This window comes from Castor canadensis, chromosome 6, assembly GCF_047511655.1.
Source record: "Castor canadensis chromosome 6, mCasCan1.hap1v2, whole genome shotgun sequence".
NCBI classification, from domain to species: domain Eukaryota; kingdom Metazoa; phylum Chordata; class Mammalia; order Rodentia; family Castoridae; genus Castor; species Castor canadensis.
The window spans coordinates 174,235,333-174,262,362 of NC_133391.1; the positions used below are offsets into that span (position 1 = coordinate 174,235,333).

Here is a 27,030-nt window from a genome sequence, read left to right on the forward strand (position 1 = left end):
GAAACTCAGGTGCCACCAGTGAGGATGAAGACAAAGCCATGTGCGTTAGATTTCTACTGCAGCTGCAGTGAGTCATTGCGAATTCAGCAAGGGAACACAACCCATTTGCCCTCTCAGTCTGATGGTCAGAAGGCTGAAGGACACAGGCTTCAAGGGCCAGCATCACAACATCTGCAGGGCTTTATTCCTTTCCTGAGGCTCTGCAAGAGAATCTCACTGTTGGCTCTTCCGGCTGTCCAAGTCCGCTTAATCCCTGGGCGCATGGATCTTTCCTCTATCTGTAATCATTGTGGTTATCAGCAAGTCTCCTGTCCTAAAGCTGCTATTTGCACCAGGAACAAAAATCCAGATTCCTCTGGCCAAAGTAGGATCATTCCATGCTTCCTTGACTAGAATGTAAATGGGGAAATAGCCACAAACCCCAAGCAATTTACCTACATAACTCTTATTGTTCAGGTGCCAGTATGGTGACCTGTGACACTTAACTTCAGCACAGTCCCTTATTTCCTGCTCTACTGTATAAAAACAATGGAAGCTATTTTATTTCTTAGGAACGGATTCCTTCTCATGAATGCACTGATGAATACTTACTAAGACCTTGCATATCTCAACCTTCAGTGCAATATAGTACATTGGACCTGGATAAACGAGACTGAAAAATTTCAAGATGCCCCTCCTCCCTGTGTGTATTAAAGTGAAGTTTCACACGTCTGACAACTGAGCAATGAGAACCACACAGATAGATTGCTTGGGGTTCGATGATCTTCCCGGAAGACCTCATGTTGACACTCAAGTCAAAAGGAGGAGATGAGGAAACAGTCCTTCTAGCCAGAGCAACTTGGATTTTGTTTGTGGTGCAAAGAGGGCGTTAAGGACTTGAGATTCTGTCTCTCTGTGCCTCTGTCATCTCATCTCAGCGGAGATGGTGCCATCTCCCTGATAACCACCTCCGTGATCTGTAGTTGATACCCTGAGTGTGTGTTGCCTTTTTCCCACCAGCACCTGGAACATGCTAAGAGCAGCATGCATTATTTAGCAGCACACACAGTCTTCGGTTGTAAAGAAAATGATGTTTGATTTATTTTATGAGAAGAAACTTTTCATTCATGATCTAAACTATCTTTGGAGGAAAGAGCCATCATAATTGATCAATAGAATTTATTATGCAAAAAAATGAATACAACACAAATTATTTATAATCATGAATGAAAGGAGCAGGGTGAATACAAATTCTATTAAAAATCCTGAAATACTACAAATGTAGGCTTTGAAAGAAACCAAGGAGGCCAAATCAAGAAATGTTTCTTTACACAATATTAGCAAATTGTAGAACTTAATGAAACCTTACAAGGGTCACTACGATTACATTACACAAGTAATTAAAGTAGACTGTAAAATTGTGTCATGGAAGGAGACCTGTAATAACTGTTAAGAAGCACCACAGATGTTTTAAGGTCAGTAAGGAAAGAGGCTACAGGCTATTGGAAGGTCATTACACCTAGGGTCAGTAGGAGATGGGGTTCTTTCCTAGTGTTAGGCATCACAAATTGAACTGCCAGTCACATTTGGGGTTTCCACAAGGATTGTCCACTCTTCTTCCAGATCTAACTCAGAATCCTAGGCTGGAACACAGTAACAGATGTGGGAAGACCTGTGCTATACTTAGAGTAAACACCTTGTGGTAGAAACCTTCCAAAGATTGTATTTACGAGTTGGAAGAAGCAAACATTTATATAAGGTTTATAGTTTTAAACTAACATTTAGCTCCATGATGTATTGTGAATTAATTTTTGTATGTAACACCTGAAATGAATTTAGGATATTTTTCTTTAGCTTTTTTGTTTTGCACCAGCTGTTGAAATGATTGTCCTTTTTTTGTTTATTTGCTTTTGTATCTTTGTCAAAACATAATTGTCCTATGTGTGGACTCTGGTCTCAGTTCTGTCCCATTAATCTGTTTATTTTGGTCAATGCCACACTCTCTTGACAAGTGAAGCCTTGTAATAAATTCTGTAGCAAGCAGTAACAGTCTTTAAGTTCATCCTTCTATTTCATATTTTTTTGGGCCTTTTATGGGTGCCAGGATTATTCTAGAAAGAATCTACAGTAAAGTCACCTCCCTCATGCATGATAATGGTAAATTTTATCTGTGTTGAATATGTGGGTTGTCCCAAAAACCAAATGCTTATTTCATAACTTTATTAGTTTTCTAGTGTTTATTTCATCATTGTCTGCTCTGGTATCTAGTATTTTCTTTTTGCTGTCTATTTAAAATAACTTTTCTTTCCTTGGTTCCTTCACAAGAACACTAAAGATGCTGGTATGAGAGGCACCTTTCCTCTCTAATCTAGGTATTTATTGCTATAACAAACTACAAACTAGTCTAACCACCCCCTAAAAGTTTGGATGTATTTAATTTTTCTGCATTAAAACAGAAATCTTAATTTCTCACTTCTCTCATGTATAGGTTCTTTAGAGGTAGATTATTAGTTTCTAACATTTAGGATTGTCAGAAATATTTCTATTATTGGTTTCTCACTGAATTCCTAGTGGAAATAAAATACTCTGGATGGATTGACTTCTATGTTTTTGAGATTTATGTTACCAACCAAAACATTCTCTATTTTGGTAAATGTTTCCTTTTCACTTGAAACAATGTACATTCTCCTCCTGTTGGGTAGGATGCTGTAGAAATGTGACTTAACTAAAGTTTGGTAATATTATTTAAATATTCTGTGTGTCACTGATCTTCTGCCTACTCGTTATGTCCAGTATTGAAAGGAGATGCTCAAATCATCAAGCATAATAGTCTAGCTGATTACTTTTTTCCTTGTCGTTCTAACATTGCTTCATGTATTCTGAAATGTTGTTATAGGTTCATAAATCTTAAGGACTGTGAAGTATGGATACATTTACTCCTTTATAATTTTTCAGTTTTCTTGGGTGGGGTGGGGAGCCGTGCTCAGGATTGAACCCAGGACCTCATGCATGCAAAGTACCTGCTTTACCACTGAGCTACAACCCAGCTCTTATACTATATATTATAAATATATTTATTATAGATATAATATAGTTTGTTACCTCCATTTTTTAATAGTTTTTTTTGTTGTTGTTGTACTAGAGCTTGAACTCAGGGCCTACCACTTGAGCCACTCCAACCAGTCCTTTTTTGTGATGGATTTTCTTGAGATAGGGTCTCACGAACTATTTGTCTGGGCTGGCTTCAAACCACGATCCTCCTGATCACTGCCTCTTGAGTAGCTAGGATTACAGGCAAGAGCCACCTGCACCTGGCTGTTACCTTTATTTTTTTAATTTGCACTCTCTGCTTCCTAATTTGGTTTTCTTTGGCATTTATATTTAATGCTATTTTTAATATGGTTTGGTTTAATATATTACCTTGTTTTCTAATTGTGCCCTCTGTTCTTAATTTCTCTTATCATTTGTTTCTGATTTTGTTCAAAATAATTGGTTATTTTTATGATCATATTTTATCTTCATTTTGGTATATTAGTCATCTTATTTATCAGAATCTTACTTTTTATGATGTCACACCATGCCATGAACAGTACAAGAAGCATACAATCATAAAATTTTATTTCCTCACCTCTCATACATGGGGCATATGTTTGAGGTTTACATTATATCATAAACACAGGATGTTCTTATTTTATGTGATCAGCTGAAGAGATTGGAAAGATTTAAGTGAGATTTAGGAACTGCTCTAGGGCTCTTCATTTCATTGTACATAATCAGTTTTCCTGGTATCATTTCCTTCTCTCTGAGTCGCTTCCTTTCACATTGTTTTCAGTGCAAATCTACTTGTGATCAATTCTTAAAGCTTTTATAGAAAGTATTTATTTCATCTGTGCCTTTTTTTAGCTTATTTAAAAATTAATTTGACCAAACTGCAGAAAAAGTGATAGCATTACATATGACGCAGGTGCAGGAATCTAAAGAGAAATGTGGGGTTATTCAGTTGCAGTTTGCTGGTTCGTCTCCTGGGTAGTGTTCTGCTCAGCTCTGCGATGTCAACAGAGAAAGAAAAATACAAGGAAGCCAAAGTGTGAGGCCCTGGAGTACAAAATATTCCATGTCCAGTTTAATCAAGAGTTTCTTGGTCTTTTTTGTTTGTTTGTTTTTAATCAGCTTGGTACCACAAGAGGAATTTAAATCCTAGGTAAGTAAACATTCAACTGAACTATGAAGATGAAATTAGGCCAACTCCTTTTCTGATCTCTGCTTTGTTGCCAGAAGGACACCTCTTACCCAAAACAAAACAAAACAAAACCCCCTCTCTTGCTCAGGTTTTAGGTGACTAGTGGTGTTTGTGAAGTGGTCCTGAAGTCTACCACACACCTGCTGAGCAGAGGCCTTAGATCTGGAAGGAAACATTGGTTCTCAGAGAACAACTTGACAGAGATCCAGGTAGAAGAGCTTAACATCAAGGATCTATCCAGAAGGCACCTGGGTAATTACTGACTGTTTGCTAAGCATTCTGGTACTGACTACTCAAAGGACATTTGTTGTGGGTTGTGAAGTGAGGACAAGGCCAGGGTGACTAGGTTGTCTGAGAGTTAGTTGACTATTGTTGACTTTCCACAATAGCCTTTTTCTCCCTTTGGATGTAAACTGTCTCCCATTTTGTTGTGACAGTCCCTAGGCTCCCATAATTTCACCAGTCGTGACCAGAAAGGGTGACTTTAGTAAAAAGTCAACTGGTGACTAGGTGATTGGAGTCTGTTCTTACAATATGGGGTTATTTTTCCCAGGAACTAACTGCTATAGATCTTAAAAGAAGATGCCCAGTGTGATAAACCCTGCCTATCTTAGGAAGAGAGCTGGAAAAGCTGGTAACACTAAAAAGAAAAAAAAAAAAAAAAAGGAAGTAAATTTAACATGCTCAAAGCTGGTCTGATACAAAATATTTGGTCATGAATTCCTAACTTGCTGGACATTTCCAACAAAGTGAGGAAGACGCAGTTACAAGAGAGACTTCTTACAAGAAAAGAGAGAAAGTCTGGGTGCTCTGGTTTCTCAGAACCCAACTTCTGGCTTTAGCTACACAAGGTTCAATTGGTTTAGTGTCTGGTCCAGAGCCAGGTGTAACCCATGTTCTCTTCCTTAGCCTGTGACAGTTTTTCTTCCAGGTGGACCATTGTCTTTTCCAGCTTGGAGACTGTTCTCGCAACAAATTCAGCCCTTGTCTCAGCCTCCTTTAGTTTGTGGGACCGAATTTAATCTCTTCTTCATATCCATGCTCCTTGTCAGAGTACTTCTCACAGGCAGCCTCCAGCGATGTCAGTTGCTGGGGACATTTTTTTGTTCCTCCTGTAGGCCTCCCCATTTTAGCTCAGACACCTCGCACACCCTTCAGCTCGGTCCAGCTGTCCCTCCAGGATGACCAGCATCCGAGCATCCCCAGGTAATGTGCTTGGCATCCTTCAGCTGCATCTCCTGCATCTCCATTTTCTCCTCATCCTTCATGGCTCGGCTCCCTCTCACCTTCATTGTCCCCTCGCTCTGGTCCACAGTCTCCTGCAGCTTCCACTCCCGCCCTGTGTCCAGCTCCTCGTCCACCAGCAGCCCCGTCTCCCTCAGCCTTCCCACCCTGTGTCCTCCGCATGGTCCGCATGGTCCACCTGTGGCTGCGGAGCTGAGGTGGCCCTGGCACTGGCCGGGCTGGGAGATGGCACACACCTCATGGTGCTCTTCAGATATATTTGTTGGTGTTTTCTATGTTGACAGCATGTTTTCCTCTCAATACTTTACAGAGGGCAAACTGTTTTCAGTGAGGACGTTGAGGTCACCCATGTCTTCCTGCCCCTGTGTACAATGTGTCTTTTTTCTTCGTCAGCTTCTAAACTTCCTTGTTCCTGGTAGAGTTGAGTATTTTGATGATAGTGCACCTTAGAGCTAGGGTTTTTGTTTATTTGTTGTACTTACTATGCTTGCGATGTTGAGTTTCTTGGATCTGTTATAACATCTATCAAAATAAAAAAATTTCAACCTTTATGTCGTCCATGTTTTTCTGCCATGCCTTCCCGTGCTCACAGGGTCAAGGACAGGCACAGAGATGGGTTTCAAGGTACCCACAGATGGCATGTTAATTTTTAATACTCATTTTCCCTGTCTTTTTATTTAGTTCCACTTACAATGTCATCGAGTGCATGGATATTTTCCTCTCTCACGTTTGAGCTGAAATAAACCCCTTCTGCTGACTTCTTTAACCTCATTGGTGATGTTCGTCTCTTGAAGTTCGATTTGGGTCTTTATATCTGTCAGTCTTGCTGAGATGTAGAATCTACCTTTAAAGTTTAAAATTCCTCATTTTTTATTTCTGGCATCTGTGTAATATCTGGTTTCTTTTGACTGAGTGATTTTTATCTACATCGTAGCTTCTTTTTTCTTGCCTGTTTTTGATTTGCTCCTGGACAGTGTGGACTTTGCTGGATATTTCTGTTTCTATGAATAATCGTGATCACCTTTCTTGGGTCACAGTTCAGTTATGTGACATCAATTTGGTCCCCTCTAGTCTTGCCCTCATAGGTGGGATAGAAGCAGTGAGCAGTCTATGGCTGGTTCTGTCCCTCTACCTAGGTGACACACTCCTGAGAATTCCAGTCAACACTGGTGGATCACAGGTCTTTCTAGTCTGTTTGGTACAAAGGGCACCATGTAGCCTTGGGCAAGCACTGTCCCATTTAGTCCCCTCTGGATGTTCTGTCATAGCTTCTGGAAGTTTTCTCCCTTAAAGTTCTGACCAGTCCTAAACAGAATACTCTGATGGGACCTGTCTCCACAGTACTGTGTCTATACATCCCTCTCCTTTTTGGTGCCCTGTTCTGCAAAGCTGTAGCCACCATCCTCACGCTGGGTGCCCAGCTGCATCTCAAGGGATTCCAGGAACTTTACCTGTTCCACGCACACTGCCTCAATACAGTGAGCTGGAGCATTCCCAGGGCTTGCCAGGCTTCTTCATTGCTGGGTTTTCAGTGTCTGGGGATAATCTAGTATTTCAAATAGTTCATCTATTTCTCAGCTGTATCACCCGGAATCATGCCTGGTTCCTATTACTCTATTTCATTTTGAAGTGACTTCTCTAAAATAAATCTGTTTCTATAATCAAAACCCTTTTATGAGAGTTGGATATTTGGGTTCAGTTAGTGCCAAAAACAACAGATAAACAAATACATCTATATCATATATATTCCTATCCTATAATCTGTTCCATGGGTGAGGCACACAAAGTACCTGAAAATAACTGAAAATGTCAAGCAGCTATCAAAAGCTATCCTCTGATCATTGGTAGAATTGAGGGGGTCTTGACAATGCCTCTGCCACTGGCATTGTCTAAAACTGTCCTGGTACTAATAATACTGCTTATTTACATTACAATTTTTCATGCATGATGGCAATTTGTAAGATTTCATTCAGTACCCACTGACTAGTATTTCCTTCTAATAATTTTTTAGCCAGCGCTTGGAAAAAAACTCTTCCAAGTCCTACATCTTCAACAGTCCCAAAGACAGACAGACATTGTAAATACAGGTGAAAGACATTTTCTCATCGCTGCTGGTTTTTATACTTACTCACCTATCCCTTGATTTAAAACAAAGAACTACTCTGGAGAATCAAATTATATGCAAACCAAGTATTTCCTGCCCATAATATTTAGTGTTTAGATTGCTTGGTTTGTGATCCATTTAATTAACATCTTTAATTTAAAAAATAAATTAAAGTTCAATGGGGGGGATATACTTGCTAAATTCTCCCTGAGAGTTTCCTTCCACCAGCTAAGTCATTGGGATTCTGTTCTGCTCCATTGCACTGCTGGCTGTTTGGAAATTTTAATGGTGCTGTCTTATGCAAGGGGTGTGCTCGACAACTAAAACACATAAAGGGGGGGAAATGTACACTTTGCACCTTGGAAAGGTTGCGTGCAGTGGCACACAGGACTTGGGTTACAATAACATCTAAATGGAGCCGGGCAGTGGGAACGGCGTAACCGCTGTAGCACTGGTTTCAGAGGAGCCAGGTGACTAAGCACTGAGCTGATTTAGTACACCATCTATTATTTCCTGCCTGTCACTTAAGCAGGCTATCTATATGCATGGTAGGACCACAAGTGCAAAAAGAGGCAGGCGGCTTGATTTACGGGGGAGGGCTAACACCTGTGGGTTCAGCGGCTCAGAAATTGGCCACAAGTAGCATATTAGCGCAGCTCATCAGGCACGGTTCAGGATTTCAGTTTCTTGATTTGCCCATAAATAAGCTTCTGTGTGGCTACCCTGAGGCCATCTGGTGATTAACTGCTTTGACCCACAGTAACGTACACAGATCAAGGAGCACGATGGGCTTTGCAGGGCCGCACTGCTGTCATGTGATTTTCACCTTCTACGTTTGTGGGCAGAAAGGCTGCTAGTTTTGAGACTGGTGTTAAGGACCTTATCATAGCACTTAACGACCAATTTCCTTTTCAACCACTACTCCTGCTATTATGTTGACAACTTGTAGACTCAAGTGCCCTGTGACCAGTCACTGACGGTAAAATATTTTCTCCTGAGTGTCTCCTGTAGCAAGGGAAGGACCTTTTCCCTGGAATGTGTATGTGTTAATGTTGTCACTTTTAGTAAGATAGGAGTCATTCCTTTTATATTATCTTTCATTCTTTTTTTTTATGGGAGAGATTTTTTTCATGGACTGGAATGTCCAGGTGTTTATCTGGAATATCCCTTCACATTGACATCCATTTTTAGGGATGAGGCTAGAGAAGAAGCGTAAGTGGGTAGGGTGAGCTAGGAGACACCCTATTACAGCTATCCTGTTAAAAATCGCATACACATCCATTCATCAGTTATTGCCTCTTTCTTTACTCTTAGAAAATAGCCACAAAGATTAATAAAGACAAGGCAGTCAGGACCCAGTGGCAAATAATTTCTGAGTTTTAGTGAAGGCCTTGACATTAGTGATGAGGGTAAGCCAATTGTTGGAAGGTAAGTGAAAATGGACAGGCAACTAACCAGACACCAGGAAAACCAGCATTTCTCCCTATTATCAGTTTCTGCCCCATCTCATTTATTTTCTGCTGGTTGTGTAATTCCCCAAACTCCTACAGCCCATGTACAATTCTGGTCATGCTAAGTGAGTCAGGACCCCAGATCACGGTAAACTTTGGAAAGAAAAATACAGAACCACCAAGCTTCTTGCAGAGGCTCATTCTAAAAGTACATGATTCTGCATGCCAAAGAGACAGAAGTCAGAGGCTCTCAGAGATTATGAGCCTGGGGAATGGAGAAGTTCAGAAATGGTTACTGGAAGATAGTAAACCATTGTAAGTGTATTTCCATTCGCAAGTTAATAAATTCAGGAGAAACCCAGCTGAGATCTGAATGCTCAACCTGTTAGCTGTTTGAGTTACAATTTAAACCAACAGGACTGTGTGGATGATGTCCCTTAAGGCAAGTACATTGTCACATGAATTGCAAATGCTAAACTGCTAACAGCTTTCCCAGGAGTTTACTTCCTGTTAGGAGCCCTTCGATGACTTCATCCACTTATGTGTGGAAAACCCTTGCCATCACGAGTGTAAGCCCCACTCAGAATATTTCCACATTATGGCTGGTGTGCAAAGACCAGCAGTGTGGCACCACTGGCTGTTGGTCATATTCCTTGTGGCGAGAAACTGCAACCTCTGCCCTCAACAGCTCTTCTCTGAGTCCAGTGAAGAGCTCTTTAATTAGTCCTTTCCGTGCCCTAGAGCTCCTGCCAGTACTGTAGCCAGGAAGCATGAACTCCTTGGTCCATGGGCCTCTCTCACAGGACTGTGTGCATTCTGTTTCAGCTGAAGAATCCAGACACCAATGCCCCATGACAGAAGGAGGAAGCAGAGGCAATCAGCCAACATTAATCTTCCAGAAGTAATCACTGGTATTACCATAATTAGCATCAAATTCCAAATTCCATTGCTGTGTTTCTCAGGATCAATGTGGGGCCATGTTATATGGACCTTGAGTGGAATGGGTCATTCTTTGGTCAATTCAACTTCAATGTCCTATCTTCTACCTACAGTCCTCCAGCTGGAAACAAAAGACTCCATCCTGTGAAGCTTGCACTTGTTGATAGCCTGAGTCCCCTAGTCATGACTTGGAAGAGACCAGAAGTTCCACATAGTAATTCCTTGTTCTGCATTGGGCTTGTTTGTTACTGAAACACTGAGTGTATCCTGGCTGGTATACCACTTTCTGATGCTGAAACGCTAGGCAGTGTGTCCCTTTCTAAACAGTGCATGGAGTCAGTCAGTGATACCACTGAGAGTCAAATGAACGAACTCATGGGTTGGGCTGTAACAGTACATGATGATAACCTAAATGACAAAACAATAATGTCACCATTTATAAATCAGTGGCCATTTTATCCTCAGACCTCACTTGAGAAACTTCCAAGGACAGCCCCGCCCTTAACAGAAATTCCCATGCTCTAAGACAGCCCCACACCTACCAGAGACCACCGCACATGCACTAACTTCCTTAATCTTCCCCTTCTATAAAAGCCACGTCTGGCCCATGTTTGCTGCTGCAACATCTTTTCCCCGGCCAGCCTGGCAGTTTAGGCCTGCCATTAAACTTTGCTCTATGGACATGAGACTTTTCTCACGCGCTTTCTTTGTGAGCAGCGTTTTTCCTAACAGTTGGTGCCGTGACTTGGATTGGGTTGCGCTCCTGGCACTGAACTTGCTCTCCCAGCCTCCCGAACCCCATCCCCTTCTCTCTCTCTCTCTCTCTCTCTCTCTCTCTCTCTCTCTCTCTCTCTCAACTCCTATTCCCTTCCTCTGGGATCTGAGCTGCTTTACTGGGACCCCTGATCCTAAAAAACACCACTCCCTCACTAGCTCACGGGGAAGTTCCTCCACCCCAGCGTGCCTCCAACGGCCATCCACCACCGGCCAATCTTCCCTCAAGGTCCTCTCACCCTCAGTGAGTCCTCCTCGCACGCAGAGCTGTGATCTCTTTCTGTCATTCCCTCAAAACCCTAGTGCTAGGTCTCAGCTCAATCTCTCTCATCCCTAGGAACTGGGTTCCCCACTAGGAACTTTGGGCTCCCCATGGTGAAAACGGTCCCTCTGGGTGCTCCACATCTCTCTCTCTCTTTCTCTCCTGAGGACCTGATATCTTGGGGATGCCCGCCATATCTCTCCTCAGGTCAGGCCTTCACCATGGGAGTTGGACCATCCCAAATTCCTTCAGACTCCCCACTGGGATGTCTCCTGGTCAACCTTGGGCCCTGCTGTCTAACACCTGATCTTAAGCAACGAATGCTCATTTTTCTCTGTAATCAGGCCTGGCCCCAATACCCATTAGACAATGCCTCCAAATGGCCACTTAATGGCACTTTCAATCCCAATATTTTAAGGGATTTATACAATTTCTGTGAACGTGCTGGTAAATGGAAGGAACTTTCCTAGGTCCAATCCTTTCCCTATCTCTGCATCAAACCCTCCCTCTATACTTTCTGTTCCCCTGTGCAGATTCTATTAGTCTCTAAACCAGCTTCTAAATCAACCAATTCATCTCCCAAACCTCCTCCTTCCCTATGTAAGAAGACTTCTTGTGCTGCTTACCATGCCTGTCTCTTCCTATCTTCCTGAGGGACTTTCCCGTCATGGTGTTAAACCAGCCACTCCTTGCCAACTCTGGCCTCATGGCAATTCCGGCTCTGGGGAGCTCATGCTCCCTCCCTATGGGCTGAAACCAAGCCCGGGTTTTATTCAGGTATGCCTCATGCTACGTGGGGGGAGTCCTATTTGATTATGGCATCTGATGACTGCTTCTCCTTCCCCTCCTCCTGTCTGATGTCCCTTTTTTCCTGAGACAGTGACTGGAGAGTGGAGGTTTCATGTTGCTGAAAATGTTCCAGTGCCAGTCAATGGGAGCAACCAAGAGACACAGGTGATGGCTAAACCCCTCAGGCATGTGTCATGCCTCCAGGCTCTGCCTTCCCCTCCCTTACCTAAGATGTCAGGACATCTTTTCTGTTTCCTCCATGGTCTCACCACATGTCCTTTGTCTCTGTCTGCCTTCCCCTTCCTGGGCTTACTGGGACCCTGCCTCCCATAAAAAACTTGTAACATGGTACCTTATGACTTAAGTTATTCCAACTAGTTTGCCAGGCCTCTCAGTCTAAAATAACTTTAAGTTAGCTGCTAGCCAAAAGTGCTTACAAAAAGCTGTGGCTGCCACGCTTTAACTCCGCCCCCACAAGGGGAGGAGGAAAAGCAAACAGGCACACTCGTGCACAGGATGCCAGCTTCTGGACACAGCAAAAATGCCTGCCATAGCTAAGAAAATCCATAGAGAGGACCCAGCACATCCTGGGCCACCAGCCACATGTGGTGATGACTGTGGCCCACTGCCACTTCTCCTAGAATAAATGCACGCAGAGTACACAGGAAGGGGGGAGGGGTGACAGGCTGCAGGATCAGGCCTAGGCAGACAGGCTCACTTGTCCCAAGTGTGTGTGGAGGGCATTGGGGCCTTGCACAAGTCCTGCTCCTAGCCCCACCTCACACCTGGCATCAGACTCAGCCTTTGTAAACCAATTGTTAACTCAAGGTTATTGTCCCAGAAATACCACATTACTGTGGTCTCTAAGCTTCTCATTTAAAATTTTCTATACCTTTGGCCTCAACACAAATTTTTCCCTCCAAATATTAACACTAGTTGTCCCATATGGTACTGTTATTGGCCCGGGATGCCCTGTGAATGCCCTTCTCTAACTTTACAGATGATTTATTCCTTTGTTAAAAAAGTAGCCTTTATTAAAGAGGCCGCCTGCTGTTAGCTAAAAGACAGGATCCTAGCATTTTGTTCTTTCTAGATGGAATCTGCACCTTCCAGTCTTCTGGCTGGTAGATGTTGAAAGCTTTGTACTGAGGCCTGGCCTCAATATGCCTTGGGTGACCAAGAGAAGTGGCCTTCACAAGGTTCCTTAAATTACAATACCATACTCCAATTAGACCTTTTCTATAAAAGGAAAAAAAGTAAACTGAGGTCCCCATACAAATTTCTACCTTCTGAGCCACCCCAATACTCAAAACCTCCTAAAGGGTACTTTCCCCTTCAACAGATAATAGTAGAAAGAGGGAAAATCTATGTCCCCTTCCAGCTATCAGATCTAAGGAAAATTAAAAAACATCTAAACAGCTGTACTGATGCCCAGACCAATACATTCAAGCCTTTATCTCTGTGATCCAAACCTTTCAATTGACAAGAAAGGATATTATGCTTCTGATAGACCAGACTCTTGTCTCATTAGAAAAGCAATGGGTTCTGACCCAGGCCAGTCAAGTTGGAAATGATTACCATTTACAATCAGCCCCAATACCCATGGCACCTGGAAATGAGGGAATAAATGTGTCTACCTACAGGGGCACAGGCAGTACCCTTGACAGATCCACACTAAAAGGGGCTGATGATATGGCTCAAGCAGTAGAGTGCCACTTTTCAGGCATAAAGGCCTGAGTTCAAATCCAGTACATCCAAAAAAAAAAAAGATATTTGGGGCCGAGAAAGTAGCTCAATGAAAAAATGTTTGCCCAGCATGTACAGAGCCCTGGGTTCAATTCCCCAACATTACTAAATCAAAAGAAAAAAAAAAAGGTGAGGAGGATAAGTGGCATTAATGTCACTTCAGCCATCTCATAGTGGAAGAAAGTCATTTAACCTACACCAGATCCCTCATTCTTCAAGTGAGGAAACTGAGGCCCAGAATGGCTCAGAGACCTGCTCTCCAGAGTGTCAGGTATCAGTGTAAAATAACAACTTTACTTTACAGCAAAACCCTAAAAGAAAATCCCCTTACCTTTCTGCAGCATCTTAAGGATGCTATCAGAAAGCATACCACAGTGGACCCAGAGTCACAGGTGAGAGAGGTTCTCCTCAATGATAAATTTCTAACAGTCAGCCCCTGATATTTGTAGAAAACTCTGTGGCTTAAGGAGAAAAGTCACTGGATCAACTAATACAACTAGCCATATCTATATATTATAACTGGGACATTACTAACAGAGAGAAAGGTAAGAGACATGACCTCATTGCTGCCCCCACCCAACTGGGGCCTATATCTCAAGTTTGCTACCATGGTGGACAGGAGGGGCACTTCTGCAGAGAATGCTTAAGGGGGGACAGCTTGGGAGACAGCCCTGCCCCCAATCGGGACCCTGCCCTCTCTGCAAAGGTAACCACTGGAGGTCTAAGAGCCCCGTCTCCAGATGGAAGGCGAGGTGCCACCTCCTATGGATTGATGGGTCCCAGCCTCCTGTCCACACTCCACTTCTTGGAGCCTTGGGATAGTCGTAATTGTAGAGAAGCCAAAGGTCATTTTCCTCCTAGACAGTGGAGCTCATTTCTCTGTTTTACCTTTCTCTCTGGGTCCCCGGTCCAATGGCAAAAGTTATCATTTGGGACAAAGCTGGCCAGCCCCTAGAGCGCTAGTTTTCCCAGCCTCTGGCCTGCTCTTGGGGAGACCGCCTCTTCTGTCACTCTTTCCTCATAGTATCTAAAACTCCAGTGTCCCTTCTGGGACAAGATTTACTATCTCAACTAAAAACTCAAATTCTTCTCCCCCCAGGCAGCAATTTCTGCTGCCCCCTCCTTCAGGAACAAATAGATTCCACAGTGTGGGCTGATGAGATGAGTGTAGAACGAGCTAGGACTATCATCCCTATTCAAATAAAACTCAAAAATCCCTCACAGTTTCCACCTCCAAAACAATATCCCCTCAAGCCCCTCTGAGAAATGATAAGACCTTATGCTTATCATAAATTCCATAAAAAACAAGGGCTACTAATTAGTTGCTCCAGCCCACATAAAAATTTCAAAACTCTCACAAAAGTTAATTTTAAAATACAAGTTACAAAGTAAACAACTAAAAAAGATATAGATAGGTAGTAAATGTAGTTTTTGAGAAATTAAAGGAAAAAGGATTGTTTTTGGATGAGAAAGGATTTTATAAAAAAGGGTTTGTCCTAAAGATTGTTTCAAATAAGAGAGATAAAGACAAGCCATCAAAGGGTTTAGTGTGTTATATAAAGGTCTGAGTAAGTTTTAAAAGTATAATAAAAAGCTTTGGTGTGTGATAAAGTTAAAGTTGACTATAATCTAAGAGTTGCCTAAAAGATTTTTAGGGTCATGTCAAACTAAAATCAAATTCTCTATGTCTATAAAATAATGATTATCTTAATATTGTTCTGCTCTGAGTAACATCTACAAAAAACCATTACAGGGAAAGATTTTGTTGAAGAAATTATTTGTGTTTTCTGCTCATCTTGTCAAGCTTTAAGTACTACAAAATCAGAGTTCATTTACATATTCACTTATGTGTCTTACATGACCACCTTGTGACAATGTTGTGTTTATACTTTATCTAAATATGGTACAAACATTTACAAAATTATATACAAAATAATTTTGTATATAATTACACAAAATTATCCAAAGGTGTTACATTTAACCTAAATCCTGACAGCCCCTGCCTTCCACAGGTCACCTACCTAGGTGCGGCCTTATAGGGCACCCTTTATGCCCTTTATTTATGACTCCCTGAGTCATAAATGCATCAATCCAATCTTCCGTTTCCCTCTCCCCCATACCATAAGGCAGCTTAGAGCTTTCTTAGGAGCTACAGGATCTTGCAGAATTTAGATCCTAGGTATGCAGTTCTTTAGCAGACATCTTTTTATGCTCCTCCTAATACTCTTATTTAGGTCTTAAATAATGTATGGCCACCTATTTCTCTTAGAAAACTTGCCTCCAACAGACTCTGCTCCTCTGGCTGACTACTCCCTTATCTTAATCTTCTCAGGGAACTTCTCAGAGAGCATGCAGACCAGATCCTGCCCCACCCTATAACAATTTCTATTAAACCAGGGCATCTTGATCTCCTAAAGGACCTTCTATGCCCTCCATTGAGACTTTGGTAGACCAGCCCTCATCTGGTCATTCTCACGATACCCACGGCTGTCAAGCTCAATGGGATCCCCCAGTGGCGACATCTCTCAAGGAACAGTTAGAAAAATGGAGAAGGAAATTGGAGGACCCTTGATTGTCTAGGAAACAACATTTCACAGTGGTTCTCCTGGCCAATGCCCATCCTAATGCCTATGTTTCTTGCTCTCCTATTCTTAAGCTTCCTCTCTTGTATCATACCACATGTCTGCTATTGCTAATCAAGTTTAACCAGTTGTACCTCCAGGGATATCAACCTCTCCAAAACCGTCCAGAGGACTGCTCTGAGGGCCCCCACCAGGACACAGGAGCCTGAGGATCCTGCCCCATACAACACCCCCTGCCAGCAGGAAGCAGCTAAAGAGACTGATGCTTCACCCCAATTCCTGACCCTCAGCCCTTACCCTCATCATTATTAAAGAAAAAGTGGGTGAATGATAGAACAATAATGTCGCCATTTGTAAATTGGTGTCCATTTTATCCTCAGACCTCACTTGAGAAACTTCCCAGGACAGCCCCGCCCTTAACAGAAATTCCCATGCTCTAAGACAGCCCCACACCTACCAGAGACTGCCGCACATGCACTAACTTCCTTAACCTCCCCCTTCTATAAAAGCCACACCTGGCCCAGATTTGCTGCTGTGCCATCTTTTCCACAGCCAGCCTGGCAGTTTGGGCCTGCCATTAAACTTTGCTCTATGGATGTGAGACTTTTCTCGTGAGCTTTCTTTGTGAGCGGCATTTTTCCTAACACTAAGCATATTAATGGTTGCAGTTATTAAATACAGAATTTTATTTCTCTGTGAATTTACCAATAAATTGGTCTGAGCTTAGGTTGGAAAACATTCCTCACTTCTCAACATGACTTTTTCAATATGATATTTCCAAGTGGAAAATACCAGCTAACTCCCCTTAGGTCTCTCTTCTCCCCTCTCATGATTACTCTGCAATGATAAACTAACATGATCGGTTGTGTAATATTTTATAGTCTCTGATTTGGAAGCACATTCTTTTCTCATCAAAGCCATTGAAAAAACTCACTCCTCCAGGAATACTAAGTGAAAATTATTTGAAAGAGAGGAGGAAAAAAGCCTCAGGTCTGTTGTAAACTTCACATTTCCTGGGAGATCAACTTTAGCTGAGAGTGGTTTCAATTAATAACTAATTACTTCTATGTCATCTTTATAGCATCGGAGCAGGCTGATGGTTTGTGGCACTGTCTCTTGCACAGAGCTGAAAGAAGGTTATGGTTTATATGAATGCTACAGTAATGCCACCGATTATTAGTAATTCTTTACATCTGAGAACACCTCCCTCTGAGTAGCTTTGAGAGAGTAACTTCGCCACATATTTAAGGAAAAGAAAGACAACTGGGTGTCCATAATCCCAACTATTCAGGAGGCTTAGATCAGAAGGATTCCAGTTCCAGGCTCACCCAGATAAAAAGTTAGTGAAACCCCCTTCTAAATAAAGAAGCCTGGTGCAGTAGCATACATCTGTGGTCCTAGCTACGTGGGAAGCACTAGGTCCAGGTATTATGGTCTGAGGCTGGCCTGGGTAAAACTGTGAGACTTTATCTGAAATATAACTAAGAAAAATAGAGCTGGGGCATGGCTCACATGATAGACCCCTTGTTAAGCAATGGCAAGGTCCTGAGTTCAAATCCCAGCAGCGTCCAGAAAATAAAAAGAAAGAAAGGAAATAATACAACTTCACCATTTTCCATGATCATAGCAGCCAATGCCAGGCTTCCCTGGCATTGTTCAGCACACTCTCTAGAAGGAAGAACTTAAACAGCTGACATCATTAGTGCCTCTCCAAAGCTTTGCTGTAGAGGAGCCTCAAGTCAAGTCCACCTTCTCAGTAAGGTGCAAAGAAAGAGGTCATTCTCGGTCTCGGTAGAAACTACTCCAAGTGACAGGTGTGACAAGAACCAGTTTGGGAGAGGAGCCTCAGCATGCTGTATCTGACACCCATGTGCCTGAGATGTGTCTTGGGCTTCCTTCATCACCGTATGCTGGGATTTGGGGAGGATGCCGGTCGGAGACTGCCACAGCTGCCCTCGAACCCTTAGCTCTGAAGCAAAGCTGTTATTTGCCTTCGGTGGCATCCTGAAATAAATCTCTTAAGAATTGCGTATTGCATGCCTTTTCCACACAGGGATCTCTTAGGGACGCACACGTAAGTATCCTTCACACAACTGATCCATGTCATACCTAAAAATAACTGGTGCGTCATAATTTATGTTATAAATCAGGAGTTGTTAATCACGTATTGCAAAGGATTTTATACATTATTCTCCTCCTGTCTGTCTCTTGGTCTCTGTCTGTCTTCTCTCTCTGTGTCTCTTTGTCTCTCTCTTCTCTCTCTCAGTACTGGGGACTAAACCCAGGGCCTTGAACATGCTAGTCAAGGCTCTATCACCACTATCACCACTGAATCACACCAACAGCCCTTTTGCTTTTATTTTGTTTTTGAAATAGGGTCTCACTGTGTAGCCCAGGCTGGCCTCAAATTCACGATCCTATGTCTTTCTAGTATCTGGGATTGTAGGAGTGCACCACCGTGCCCAGAAATATTCTCCTATATTTTGTTCTGTATATACACCCTTTTGCGCTGAGCTCAAGTTATCCAGCCTCCTTGCAACTCTGCTCCTTAGAATCCATTAGGGTGAGATTTGCTTCTCCTTTGGTCTCTGCAGCCCTACAGCCCTACCTTTGGCCAGTGGGAAATGGGAGGCCTTCATTGGTCATGGGTTCAAAGTTGAGGAAACCTGAAACAAATAAATCATAGACTGAAAATCCACAGCTTTGCAGTTTAATAAACTGAGCCTGAGAAAAACTACCTGCCTTGCATAAGATCACAGAGTGTCAACAAGAAGAGGATGCTTAGGAATTGTCCCCTAAGGCCCAGGCCCAGCTAGGACAGTGCTGTTAGGTCAGAGCAGAGGAGAAATGATAGGTTTTCTAGCAAGCCAGCTGTGGCTTTGAGCTCAGCTTACATCTCGGGGAAGACAAGTGTGTCTGCTGTCTATGTGCTCCTGGGGACATAGACACCTGGGGACAGTGTTAGCAGGTGAGGATGCTGGCAGGACACAGCAGGGACTGTCATGGAGGGAACTCACATGCACCGGGGGCACGCCAGTGCTCAACAGCAGACTTTGCTCCTTTCCTCTCCCCAAGACTCATGGAAGGAACAGGAACTTCTCTAGGACGAAGTGGTGGTGACTGGGGTGTAGGACATCCCTCCAAAGGATCTTCGTCACTGCATTCTAAAGTGCTCTACCAATCGTCTTGCCACATAATTTGTTGACTGGGACTTTTTTTTTTTGCTGTCCCTTTTGGGGTCGATGTCCTCTCGGATGGCTCTCACAATCCCACCTCTTGGATCAGTGCTTCTGTGTCAACACCATTCCTCACTGTGATTGATGGTCTTATGGTTTGGCTTCTCAGGACTGAATGTGACAGAAGTGACGGGACATCACTGACTGCCAGGGTCAGAATGCTTTAAGAGTGTGGCTTGGATCCCCCGTGTCTTGGAGTGCCATCTTGGATCACCAGTTGTCATGCCTTGAGGACACTTGGACCAACTGGGGAGGGTTCTGGAATGGATGAACTGGTCTCAAGAGGTCCCTGAGTTGACTGCTGCCTAATGACAGAAGACCTCAGCTTCCTGTGATTCTCTGAAGTGACCCAGGAATGCTGTGCCCCCTGCCCAGGAACACAGACTCTGAAAGATGCTAATGCTTATTGTTTGGGGCCTCTGCATTTTAACTAATTTTTTAAACAATGGAGGCAAGTTGGAAAGCCATGGATTCGAAATCCCTTTCCTCTGTAGGCTGTTGTCAACTGTTCCATTTTAGAATAAAGCTAGACTCAATACATAGTATGGAGAGGTAATAAGATTTAAAATACCTATTCTTAAGCGGTAGAATCTCAGGAGGGTGACAAGATAAAAGCAACAGTTTGAGCCATGTCTTTATCTTGTCAAAATTGGTATCATGCACCTTGCTTTATTTAGACTATTTTAATATGAACTAGATTGATATCATTAGGATACTTGAATGCATCAACACTGTGTTAATAACATAACCATTCATTCCATTACTTGATGACTGTTTCTTGAGTGCCCTAGAGGACAGTAGGCACTCCTGTCCTAAAGGTAATTAGATCAGAGAATCTTCCTCCAAGAGATCACACTCCCTTCTTCTACATTTCTCTGTTTAACCTCTTCCAATTGAGCATGAAAACTGTCCAACAATTTTGATGAGTATATTCAGTTGAGGATTACCAGCTTCAGTTGTGAAATTAATTAGCTGAATTAACCAATGGGAATGGCCCAGTGACAAACATCTTATTTAAATCTACCTTTTTCTTTCAGCCCCAAAGCATCTTATTTCTCAAGCACAGGCGACTAAAAATGACTACATGAGATCAAGGAGTAGTTGGAAAAAAAAAGAAACCAGGAAAAAGGAATTTATTGTGAGGAGCCTGAACTGATATCTGATGATGCTTGGAACAGCCCTTGAGATGTCAAAGATGATAATACAGTAACAACATTTGGGAAGTATTTCTGGTCGTACACTTAGCCCTTTGGCAGGAATTTATTAAGATAGAATAAGCCTGTGACTTTTCAATTCCAAGTACAATTTGTTTCTCTAATACATCACAGGAGTAATGTGTGATGGAATTTTTCCTTCCCTTGCCCCTCCACTGAGGGTGATGATATGCTATAATAGGTTCTCACAGGCCATATCTCAGCTATATAAAACACAACACATGTACATCTGTGGCCCAGTGTCAATGCCTTAAATGTACATCAGAAATGCATTAAATCTTCTGATTGCTATTCTGTTTGTACAGCTTGTTGGTTCAGATGTTCCCCTGTAATGTCCTCTGCTGATTACCTTGAATTATTGGTGTATCTTTGGTAGAACAAGCACACCTTGTTCAGAAATACAGTCATACTGAAGTGGCTTGAGCCCTTTTGGTGTTAAGAGAAACCAACACAAGTATTTCTTGGAACTTAACACAGCCACCGTGTGCTTACTTAAAGTCACACTCAGAAGCCATTTCGCTTCTAGGCACTTTTCTTGTTGGGCACAATCTCTGCACAATCTTGACATAGTTCTCCATGTTGGATGTCCTGCAGGCAGATATGCATGCAGACAGCTCTCTCCTGCAAAGAGAGGGAGAAAGAAAACAGTTTCTGGTTGATCTGTGCCCCAAGCCTGGGGAATGCCCCCTTTGTCTTTTGCTACGTGACTTCAGGGCTTGCAAATATGATTCAACATATACAACACTGGAAAAAGAATTAGAAATGGTTTTTAGAGTCTAGCATGGTTGTGTTTGCAGTGGCTAATATAAAAGTTGAAAAATAATTATTTTCATAATGAACATCTGCAGTTCCCTCAGAAAGTATGTAAGAAAATGTCACAACAGTCCCCAAATGAAAATAAAACAGCCTTTGAGTCACCGAAATGCTTTTAATCAGTGAGTTTGTGTGTGTACATGTGTGCACAGGCATGTATATTTAATGTTCAGACAATCATCATACTATATTCCTTAAGTTCATTTTTGAATAGTGAAAATAAATTCATCTGATAAAACAACATGCCTTAAGGCTTCTCCTCTTATGACAAGTCGTTTGTACTATTTAGACATGTATTCAATGACTGAGTAAAAATAGAAGAAAAAGTTGACAAACCAAGATGGTGACCTAAAACCTTCACCATTCTGTTCTTCTTCACCATTGCTGTTCTAGGTATATGAATAGTGACAACCAAAGGGGCTGTGACATGAGTTCACACATGGAATTTTAGATTTTGATATGCTGTTGTCACTTATTATTATCATCTGAACATTAAGATCCAAAGGTTGATGATTCATTCACACAAAAACAGCACTCGTCCACTTAGCGGTTTTTGTGCCCAGCACTATTCTGGACCCTGGAGGTAAACAGGAGCCCTTGTTCTCATAAAGGAAAAAGCAGGGGGAGAAAACAGACAGGGAACAAGCAAGTTCCAAATGTAAAGCTTATGATGGGAGAAAACTGGGCACCTGCTCATGACGAAGGTGTGTCAGTCCCCAGTAAAGGATGGGGACTGCACAGGGAGGGGGAAATGTGGGTGCCGAGGACAGACACAGCCCTGATCTCCCTAGCAATGCTCTGCCAGGACAGGGCCACGCCTACTCTTGCTTGACTTCATGTATGTTTTCTGGATGAAAATTGTATCCTTTCAGTTCACTATTTTATTGAAGCTAGAGGTATAATATATGACAAAATATTGTGAAAATAACATTCTTGTATGATAGACAGAAAGATGCATTTCCTAATTTCTACACTGGTTTCAACTTTGGACTTTCCCAATGTGACAGATAAGGAAGAGACAGTGTGACCCACAATGTGAGGGATGTCATACTGAGGACTCACCGTTTCATTGATTAGACAAAGTTAGTCTAAGCAAAGCCTTCATTTAAAAAAAGCCTGTATCTGTGTGCTTCAAGGGTTATTGGTATATAAATAAACATTCTGATTAATCTAAAAATTTTCAAGATAACTTAAAAAATCTTTCACTAAGAAAATACATCATAGTATTTGGGAATTTTCTAATTGTTATGAAATGTTTTCAAAATGCAGATATTTCATAATCTTTAAGAGTTTGTCATAATTATGATCTATAAACAATATTAGCATTATTACTAAAAATGCTTCAGAACCTGTGCTTGTGACTTTGCTGTTTCAGGATTTGAGCAAGTCAAATGGGGAAAGTTAAGCTGAATATTGTCACCTTTGTCTATCTGTTACACAAAATGAGAAAACAAATTAAGAAGGGATCGTCCTTCTCACAGTATTGTCAAAAGCCTCAACGTTTTCAGTTCAGCTGGTTAAAAAGGTTAAAATTCTACTATTTATAACTCAATATGCTAATTAGGATAGGTTAGTCACATTCTTTGTAATTGGAGAGAATGAATTCCTTCTGATTTGATGAGAAAATGTTTGTCTTAGAACATTCATACTGCTGTAACGAAATACCTTAAACTGGGTAGTTTATAAACAACAGAAATTTAGTACCATTCTGGGTGTTGGGAATCCAAGACCCCAGTGCACACAGAGGCAATATCTTTGGGGTGTCTTTCTCTTTCAAAGATGGTGCCTCCTTGCTGTGCCCTCACATGGTAGAAGAGAGAATAAGGATAGTCTCCCTAGGGTGTCTTTTGTAAGGGTATTCATCCCATTTACAAGGGCTCCGTCTCATAAGCCAGTCACCTTCCAGCCCCCAACCTTTTCAACCTGTTGCACTGGGAGTAGGTTTCCACATTTCCTTGGCAGAGCACAAATATTCAGACCATATCACTATTTAATTTGAAATGGTGTGTTAACATTTGCTTCATACAAGCGGATATTTATTTAACTACAAAAGTGATATCTCCCATGTTCTCAACAGAGTTCACATATTTACTTAATAATGTTAGGCAAAATTATTGCCCTTTTTATAAGGATTTTGAACACATTCTATTAATGTGATGTGATATTTGACCAGAAGTTCCAAATTCACCACTCATATGATTGGTAACATGATTTTCTAATCAAATTGATGAAAACTCAACAAAATTGAAGAGAGAAAGGTATCAATGGTCTTCTTATTGAGCTAATGCTATGACAGAAGAAAGAACACTATTGAATGTAAATCTACTGCTGTATATTAGGAATGAATAAAATCCCAAGTACAAAATCTTCTGACTGGGTGTGGTGGCTTGTTCCTGTAACCCCAGCTACTTGAAAGGCAGAGATAAGGAGGATCATAATTGGAGGCAAGGCCAGGCTCAAGTTAGCAAGACCCCATCTCAATCAATAAGCTGAGTATGGAGCTGAGTGCCTGTGATTCAACTAGCAAGAGGCCACCTATAGAAGGATTGCAGTCTGAAGTTGGTCCCAGGCAAAAATGAAAGACCATTCCTGAAAAATAACTAAAGCAAAAAAGGACTGTCCTGAGAGAGCACTTGCCTAGCAAGCACAAAGCCCTGTGTTCAAACCCCATTACTATCAGAAAAGCCAATTTTCTGTTATGAGTTGGAAAGAGCCAAAAAACAGGTATGTACATCAGTCAGCTGTCAAATGTGATCACAGGTCAGGAAAGGAACTGAGTTATGGTGTGTGTGCATGGGTACGTGTGTATCTACATGTGTAATATGTCTAACATATGAGAAAGAGAGAAGCTGAATTACATCTACGGTGCTAAAACCTTTGCCTGTGACTTATTTCTCTACTGGGTCCTTTGCATAATTATCTACTTTTTAAAATACTTGAACATCTGGAAAATCATGCTGTAACCAAACTTTAGCCCCAAACGAAGCAACATCTCCAGAATATCCACTCCGCACATGAGGCGTCAGGAAGAGGCAGAAGGAGGAGGTTAGCAGAGAGTTATCACTAACCAGAGGTAGGGAGGTGGGAGTGGCAAGAAGAGCCAGATGCTGTGTGAGCTTTGCAGGATCGACAGCCAGGGCAAAGAAGTCTGGAGAAGACATGTAGCCCCAAGTTCAAGAGCCATTGGCACCTGATGCTTGTGTGCGTTTCTCATATGACTGTTTGTGATATTGTAGTTAAAAGGCAAAGACCTGTTTTAGATTCTAAACCCAAGCTGCTCAATGAAAGCTGCATCCAGGCACGACATTTTATTCATACATATATTTTATGCTCTTTTTTTTTTCTTGAAAGTAGTGAAAACATTGTTCAAAACAGAATATTAGTTTTACATGCAAAGGAAAGTGCATAATTCAACAGTCCTATCTCCTTCACCCATGGAATTCAAGGTCCCTTAAATCAGGACATGGGACACTAGCTTAGAGGTAAAATGTGCAGGCAGACATTGGTTTCCAAGGAAAAGCTGTTTCACTCAGTTTTACACTTTCACTACTCCTCCATCTTTAACATGAGGGTGAAAAATATTTACCTGTGTGCACAAATTTACTTAGCTAAAATCTATGAAGGCCGTTAATATTTGATCAAAATTGTAATTGTTTTCATGGTTAGTGTTTATTTACAGTCTTTTTAGTAAACATTTCTTCTATTTATATGCATTTGGACTGCTTTAAAATCACCCCAAATTATTTAATAAATGCTTTCTTGATGAGTCAAATACGAGAATTATTTATGCTGTGAGATTTTGGTAGGCTCTGCTTTCAGTGGTAATTTGTTAACAATTCTCATATTAATAAGGAGGAGACAAAAGTAAAGAGGAGGAAGAAGAAAAGGAAGGCAAGGTGCTCTAGTAGGTATTCTACAGCTTGGCATATTAGTGTCTTTAGATTTTCTGTTCTCATCTATACCATGTTGGATAAAGCAATCGATGCTTTATAGCTTCTGACTCATCCTCTTTAAAGTCGGTAAGTGACAACTTCCTTGCTATCCTCACAATTCATTAACCCACATCAAAGTGTGTGGAGATGTTTAAAAGACTGTTTAGAATCTGGTTAATATCAGCATAATGAAGAATGAATGAAAATAACAACAAAAACAGGCTAGCAATAAGAAGGATGTAACAAAATAAGCAAGTGAGTAACCTGAATTTTGCCCTAGTGTTTGCTTTTTGAATAAAAATGCAAGCATAGTGAAAAAGTTTAAAGGTAGCAGCAGCTGACATCCTCCCTATAGCCAGAGCGGCACATGTGTCAAGGGAATTAAATGTGTGCAGGAAAGTTAAAGAATTTGCAAGCCACAGAGCTCAGCTCTGTTACTAATGTCAAACACAGGACACTTAAAAGGCGTCGTGTTGAATATGGAATTATATCTCCCCAGTTTCCTTTGACATTTAATTTAGTTTGCAGACATTTCTGAGTGTCTCCTATGAAATTTGTCCTGTTATGAGACACAGGCATTTGAGATTGGTGTGATCACCAACAGTGTTGCTGGGTTGATAATTTTATGTAATTTGCAAATATTGATGTTGGGGTTGGCATGTTCATGTGTCAATATCCAGGCAACTCTTCCCCACAATTGCTCGTTCCACATGTCTGTGTCACCTGCTTTCAAGATATTCATAGAATAACGCCAAACCTCTGTTTTAGAGGACACACAGCATTCAGTACTGTGTGCACCTGTTGTGAGTTCTTGTGTTATGCATTTTCAACACAAATAGCGTAAGTGAGTAAACTGAATCAGCGTGGTGGGGCCTTGGATCTTAGATATCTATCTTCTCCCTCTTTCTAACAGCACCATCTGCGGAGGGCTCTTCTCCTCCTTTGCTTCTTCTAGTTTGATCTTTCTGTTAATATTAATTTAAGTTTCTGCCTCTGTGCATCCCTCTCTTTAAGACTGGAAGAAGTAGTTGGAACTTGGGTCTGTAACACACATGTGTCTCCAAGAAAGGAAGCTAATAGATAAGAAAAAGCAAGACCCTTGAATTTTATTCAGTTGCAGATGGCCTGCAAATTTTGATTCATGCAGGAGCAGAGACTCTGTCGTGGTGAGCTGGAGGTTGGAGGGCAGTTTTTGTACTTTTCAGTCTTACTATGCATGAAGTGTTAGAGAAATGGTCAAAGGTGAGTGAGAGTGAGGCGTATGCTCACAATGCATTTAAGGAACACTTATTGGTGCTGGGTGCTAACACCTGTAGTGTTCATGATCTAAACAAGAAGACAGCTTCATGCAATATTCTGGAGAAAGGGCTATGCTGTCCTCACACCTTCACACCTTCGTTGTTGAGAATGGAACAGACCAAAGAGGAATAACTCCTGGCTGCCTACACATATACAGCACCTGTTGTGGTGGAAGAGGGATTTAGGTAAATGAGGTGAGACCTTATGAGAAGGAAGGTAAATATCACAGTATTCCGACTAGGATCCTCCTGTGGGATGTATGCATTTATTTACTGACCATGAACACACCAGTGCTTTCTCCTGGCACTTTCCTCTACCTATGTATATGCCCACACTTTTACCTATACAGATATCAGTAACTACATCAATATGTATATATAATCTATGACTGTGTCCTTCTATCTACATCAATATATTAGCATTAC

General features: G+C 41.7%; 1 pseudogene; it reads right to left on the minus strand.

Annotated features, from left to right (window-relative positions):
- Window positions 1–5,061: 5,061 nt before the first annotated feature.
- Window positions 5,062–27,030, minus strand: part of LOC109679459 (uncharacterized) — a 46,641-nt pseudogene continuing 24,672 nt past the window's right edge.